The 6,998-nt window shown below is 40.2% G+C and overlaps 1 pseudogene; it reads left to right on the top strand.

Moving 5' to 3' along the window:
• The first annotated feature begins 5,171 nt into the window (after nt 1–5,171).
• On the top strand, nt 5,172–6,739 carry LOC132669884 (26S proteasome regulatory subunit 4 pseudogene; annotated as a pseudogene).
• The last annotated feature ends 259 nt before the right edge of the window (nt 6,740–6,998 follow it).

The following is a 6,998-nucleotide window of genomic DNA, read 5'->3' as shown; positions in this document are numbered from 1 at the left end:
GGCTCAGGTCATGATCTCATGGCTCCTGAGTTCCACCTGAGAGGCTCTGTACAGTTCGGAGCCTAGAGCCTGCTTCGGATTCTGGGTCTCCCTCTCTCTCTCTGCCCCTTCCCTGCTTACGCTCTGTCTCTCTCTGTCTCAAAAAAATAAACATTAAAAATTTTTTTAATGTTTTAAAGGTAATACCAAGTTATACTTAATTTAGCAGCTTTGATTTTAGCCAGCCCTTTAAAAAGTAGCTTATCCAATTATAAAGCTACTCTGGTAAAATGCATATTATGAAATCTTAAATACCAAAAAGTAACAAAAAAATTAAAAGAATAAGGAAAATAAATATTTCCCATGATCTCACCACCAAGAAATAATCACTTAACTTCTCCATCTAGCCCTTTATCTATATACATAATTTTAATAAAAATGGGGGCAGGAGCACCTGGGTGGTTCAGTCGGTTAAGCATCAGAGTCTTGATTTTTGTTCAGGTCATGATCTCAACAGTTCATGGGATCAAGCCCTATGTCAGGCTCTGTGCTGACAGTGTGGAGCCTGCTTGGAATTTTCTCTCTCTCTCTCTCTCTCTCTCTCTCTTTCTCCCCCTCCCCTGCTTGCATTCATGCACTCTTTCTCTCTCTCAAAATAAACAAATATTTTTATAAATTGGGAAGAGAATCATACTGTACATATTGACATCAAACTGTCTGATTTAATATCTGATTGGTATTAGCTCAATATATCATGATCATTTGAAACTTCTCTGTGTCATATTTGACTCAAAGTTGTAAAACTTCAATCCATCCTTTCGGGTTCATCTCAAACACTGTCCTCTTTAAAACCTCTTGATTCCTTACAGGAATCAAAAAAATGGATTCCCCCCATTTTTTCCTCTTTCCTTACAGCCTTTATTTTACTCCACACACATCTCACATGTGTGTATTTTATACCTCTGCTAGATTCTAAACTGCTAGAGTACAAGGATTATATCCTAGTATCCATTAAAAGATCTTGTACTTGATATTGCTTAAATGTTTAGTGGATAATTATAACCATGTTAATCTGTACTTTTCTCATGATGGTAGATAAGCATGATCTCCATTTTATAATAGTGTTTACTGCAGTTCATTAATATCCAACATTTATTGCATTTACAATGTTTGATCCAGACACTATTCTGTATATCACATACATTCTTTCATTTAATCAGAAAAACACCTCTGTGAGGTGAGTACTATTGTTATTACAGATGAGGAAACTAAGGTTTGAAGACTTAAACCACTTGACCAGGATTGCACCAGTGGTATAGAGCCAAACTTAGCAAAGACTCTAGCATTTTCACCATATCACTGTATTGTTTGGGGAATTTCAGATAAGTTAAAGACATTGTAACTACAAAGCACAACAGAGATATCATTAAACTGAAATGACAATGGTTTCCATGTGGAAAGCACATCTTCATTGTCAAAAGTCCCATTAGAGTCTAGGTGGTCTAATTCAATGTTTCTCAAACTGCTTTTTTCCTTAATACATTGTAAACTGATGGTTTTGTAAAATACAATAAAACTAGAAAACACGAAATTTAAAATTAAAAAAGACAAAAGCCTAAATTCTCATTATTAAACTCAGCACACATAAAAGCACTCTATCAAATTGCTAGTAAAGTTTCTAAAACTCTTTCTGTCCATTTCTGTTCTTATGGCAGACTAGTTCTAAAGCTGGCCAGTGGGCCACACTTTGAATGGCACTACTTTAAGAGAAATATGGTGAGGAGGCGGTGAAACCATTTTAGGCAAGTCTTTCCCTTGATTCTATTTCTCCATGTACACAGTGGGAATGATCCCCACAAAACAAAGCCACTGGAACCAGTGCAGTGTATTAGGCTATAGACCCTGTAACAGGTTCTGAGGAGGGCACTCCCCAAAAAGGCATCAGTGTAGCACAGTGAGGCCGCAGGACTGAGAAGGAGCTGAAAGAGGAGCAAGATTAAGGTGGCCTGAGATGGCACAGCAACAGCAAAGTCCTAAATATATACAGTATACAACTGTGGTTATTCCATCAATGACTAAACAATCATTTCATGGGTGCCTGGGTGGCTCACTTGGTTTAGTGTCCAACTTCGGCTCAGGTCATGATCTCACAGTTCATGGGTTTGAACCCCGTGTCAAGCTCTGTGCTGACAGTGCAGAGCCTGGAGCCTGCTTCAGATTCTGTCTCTCCCTCTCTCTCTGCCCCTCCCCCACTCATGCTCTGTCTCTCTCTCTCTCTCAAAAATAGACATTTAAAAAGAAACGTAAAAAACTTAATCATCTCAAACCAGCAAACATACTGAATCAAACAATCGTTTGTATAGACATGGTTTCATTACTCCTCTGCTCAGAATAAAATCTAAGAACCTTCCACTTATTCCTTAATAAGCTCACTCCTACCTCCAAAGGAAAAATACCATCTCATTTTCCTCCACACCCCAAACTCTTGATCCTTAACCTACATCCTCCACTGCAATGAAAAGGAAAGCAAGAGAAAGGTTCCAGTAGACTGCATCTAGGCTCATCCTTACTGCAGAACTAGGTCACTGGGTGTGAAAATGTCTTTCCCTACTAACTATTATTATGAAGCTTAAATAAGAAAAAAGAAGTGTGGCACAAAAACAGACACTCAGATCAATGGAACAGAATAGAGAACCCAGAAATGGACCCACAAGCGTATGGTCAATTAATCTTTGACAAAGCAGGAAAGAATGGAATAAAGACAGTCTCTTCAGCAAGTGCTGCTGGGAAAACTGGGCAGTAACATGCAGAAAAATGAACCTGGACCACTTTCTTACACCACACACAAAAATAAACTCAAAATGGATAAAAGACCTAAATGTAAGACAGAAAGCCATCAGAATCCTCAAGGAGAAAGCAGGCAAAAACCTCTTTGATCCTGGCCACAGCAACTTCTTAATACGTCTCCAGAGGCAAGGGAAACAAAAGCAAAAATGAACTATTGGGACCTCATCAAAATAAAAAGCTGCTGCACAGCAAAGGAAACAATCAGCAAAACTAAAAGGCAACTGATAGAATAGGAGAATATATTTGCAAACGATATATCAGATAAAGGGTTAGCATCCAAAATCTGTAAAGAACTCATCAAACTCAACACCCAAAAAACAAATACTCCAGTGAAGAAATGGGCAAAAGACATGAATAGACACTTCTCCAAAGAAGACATCCATATAGCCAGCCAACACATGAAAAAATGCTCAACATCACTCATCAGCAGGGAAATACAAATCAAAACCACAAGGAGATACCACCTCACACCTGTCAGAATGACTAATATTAGCAACTCGGGCAACAACAGATGTTGGCAAGGATGCAGAGAAAGAGGATCTCTTTTGCACTGCTGGTGGGAATGCAAACTGGTGCAGCCACTCTGGAAAACAGGATGGAGATTCCTCAAAAAATTAAAAATAGAACTACCCTACAACCCAGCAATTGCACTACTAGGTATTTATCCAAGGGATACAAGTATGCTGTTTTGAAGGGGCACATGCACCCCAATGTTTATAGCAGCACTATCAACAATAGCCAAAGTATGGAAAGAGCCCAAATGTCCATTGATGGATGAATGGATAAAGAAGATGTGGTATATATATATATATATATATATATATATATATATATATACACATACATACATACACATACACAATGGACTATTACTCGGCAATCAGAAAGAATGAAATCTTGCTATTTGCAACTATGTGGATGGAACTGGAGGGTATTATGCTAAGCGAAATTAGAGAAAGACAAATATCATATGACTTCACTCATACGAGGACTTTAAGACACAGAACAGATGAACACAGGGAAGGAAAGCTAAAATAATATAAAAACAGGGAGGGGGACGAAACATAAGAGACTCTTAAATATGGAGAACAGAGGGTTACTGGAGGGGTTGTGGTGGGGGGGAATGGGCTAAATGGGTAAGGGACATTAAGGAATCTACTCCTGAAACCATTGTTACACTATATGCTAACTTGGATGTAAATTTAAAAAATTAAATTAAAAAATTTTAAAAAAAGAAAAAAAAAGTGAAAAAGCTTTCAAGTTTACCAAGTTAAAGGCACACACTTCAAGAGGTCTAGAAAAAGTCATTGGAAGCCCTGAGCCCCAACACATGTATGTAGTATGACGGTGGCGATGGGAGGCTGGGCAGAGGCTACTCGGCCATGAGAAATAACTTCATTCATCATAAATAGAAGAACAAAACTAAAGAGGAACAGAAGGAGAAAGTCAGTAAACCTCCAACAGATATGAATATATCTCACAACTGAGATGTGGGTTGTGAGGGACATAAAGCCGAATAAGTATTAAAATCAGAAAATCATAGTTCTTATCCTTTTCTTGGATCTGTGGCACCACAAAAATCTGCTGAAAGCTAAAAACCAAGAGACTCTCTTCACGGGGGGTGGGGGGAAGAGAGGTGGAATAAAGGATATATTGATAGTTACACAGATAATTTTTAAAATAATTTTAATTTCTTCAAAAAAGTCCTTTAGATTCACCGACTTTATGGTGACTTGCATGCTTATACAAGGGAATAAAAGAAATGCAGGGTGATGACTGACAGCCTCCTCCAGTGAAATGCCATGGCAAAATCCAGTCAAGATCCCGAGATCTCCTTTCCCTGTATATTATCCTTAGAAGCTCACACTGTTTTCAGTGCCCTTTGACCTTTCAGATGATGGTTTCTACAACACCAACCCAATGGTCCAAAACAATTTCCATATGTATCCTACTTTTTTTTTTTTTTTTGAGAGAGAGAGAGACAGGGTGCAAGTGAGTGAGGATGGAGAGAGAGAGAGAGGGAGGGAGAAAGAGAGGAGAGGAGAGGATCCCACGAGGGGTAGAGAGAGAGAAGCAGGGCTCACCTGAAGTGGGGCTTGAGCTTACCCAATGCAGGACTCGAATTCATGAACCGTGAGATTATGACCTGAGCCCAAGTCAGATGCTTAACCAACTGAGCCACCCAGGCACCCCATATGTATCCCACTTATTGATGCACATAAAAGAGGCAATCCCTCCCAAACTCTTCACATTCTGATTATCATAATTAACACTTGGGTAGATTTAATACCAGGCCATAATGGTTTCCAAGTCCCTTCTTAATGTTTGCCTTTTTACTAGAAATCTAAACCTAAGCAACAATGTCCATTCCTGATGCTCCTCTATTTAAAATGTCTATGTAGGACTTCCAGTAGTGGTGGTTCAAGCTGCCAAGGCAAGCTGGGTCAAAGTCAGAGTGGTGGTCAGGGCCCTGGAGGGGCAAGAAAGGATGACAAGGACAAGAAAAAAAAGTACCAACTAGAGTGGAGAAAAGAAGAAAACAAAGGGACCAAATGCTGCCAGCAAGCTGTCACTGGTGACACCTCACACTCAGCGTCGCTTAAAATTACTGAAGTTAGACCATCTTCTCATGAAGAATGAATTCATTAGAAATCAGAAACAAATGAAGACTTTAGAAGAAAAGCAAGAGGGGGGGAAAGGTCAAAGGTGGATGATCTGAGGGGGACCCCAATGTTGGTAAGAATGTTTGAAGAGATCGTTGATGACAATCATGCCATAGTGTCTGCATCTGTGGGCTTAAAACACTACACCAGCATTCTTTCCTTTGTAGACAAGGATCTGCTGGAACCAGGTTGCTCAGTCCTGCTCAACCACAAGGTGCATACCATCATAGGTGTGCTCATGGATGACGTGGGTCCCTTGGCCCATGGCCCCCCTAGGAGGTAGAAGGTAGAAAAGGCCTCCCAGGAAACCTATGCTGATATTGGGGGGTTGGACAACCGAATCCAGGAAATTAAGGAATCTGTGGAGCTTCCTCTCACTCATCCTGAATGTTATGAAGAGATGGGTATAAAGCTCCCAAAGAGGGTCATTCTCTATGGTCCACCTGGCACAGGTAAAACCTTATTAGCCAAAGCAGTAGCAAACCAAATCTCAGCCACTTTGTTAAGAGTGGTTGGCTCTGAACTTATTCAGAAGTACCTAGGTGATGGACCCAAACTCGTTCGGGAATTGTTTCAAGTTGCAGAAGAACATGCACAATCCATCATATTTATTGATGAAATTGATGCCATTGGAACAAAAATATACAACTCAAATTGCAGGGGTAAGAGAGAAATCCAATGAACAATGTTGGGTTGGTTGAACCAGTAGAAGGATTTGATTCAAGGGGTGACATGAAAGGTATCATGGCCACAAACTGAATAGAAACTTTGGATCCAGCCCTTATCAGACCAGGCTGCATCGACTGGAAAATTGAGTTCCCCCTGCCCAATGAAAAGACTAAGAAGCGCATCTTTCAGATCCACACAAGCAGGATGATGCTGGCCAATGATGTAACCCTGGACGACTTGATCATGGCTAAAGATGACCTCTCTGGGGCTGACATCAAGGCAATCTGTACAGAAGCTGGTCTGATGGCCTTGAGAGAACGTAGAATGAAAGTAACAAATGAAGACTTCAAAAAAATCTAAAGAAGATGTTCTTTATAAAAAACAAGAAGGCACCCCTAAGGGGCTCTATCTGTAGTGAACACATTTGCCTTCAAGGAAGTGGTTGGGAGTATCCCAATTCCTCAGAGGGATGAGGTTGGGGGAGTTGCCCAGAGGAACCCATGTTCCAGTTGATCTTTCTTAGCAGAATCTCCTGTGCTCTTTTTGAGCATGATGTGTAGGATGCCCACCAGACTGCCTTCATCTGTTGGTTGCTCTCTCCCCAATAAAGCGAGCCCCTTCTCAAAAAAAAAAAAAAAACTAAACTAAATAAAACAAAATAAAATAAAATAAAATATCTATGTATTCCATGGAATCCAAGTACTGAAGTTCAGCAGGAAACAATGAAAGCATTTCGTTAGCTCCTCTATCAAGTCAGGCAATCTCTGTTCCATCTCAGGGCCTTTGGGTCTACTCATCCCTCAGCCTAGAAGGTTCCTCTCCCTTCTCTGCAACTGGTTA

The sequence above is a fragment of the Panthera onca genome, chromosome B3, assembly GCF_046562875.1.
Source record: "Panthera onca isolate mPanOnc1 chromosome B3, mPanOnc1 haplotype 2, whole genome shotgun sequence".
Taxonomy (NCBI): Eukaryota; Metazoa; Chordata; class Mammalia; order Carnivora; family Felidae; genus Panthera; species Panthera onca.
The sequence above is the reverse complement of the archived record's forward strand: the minus strand, read 5'-3'. Positions and strand labels throughout refer to the sequence as shown.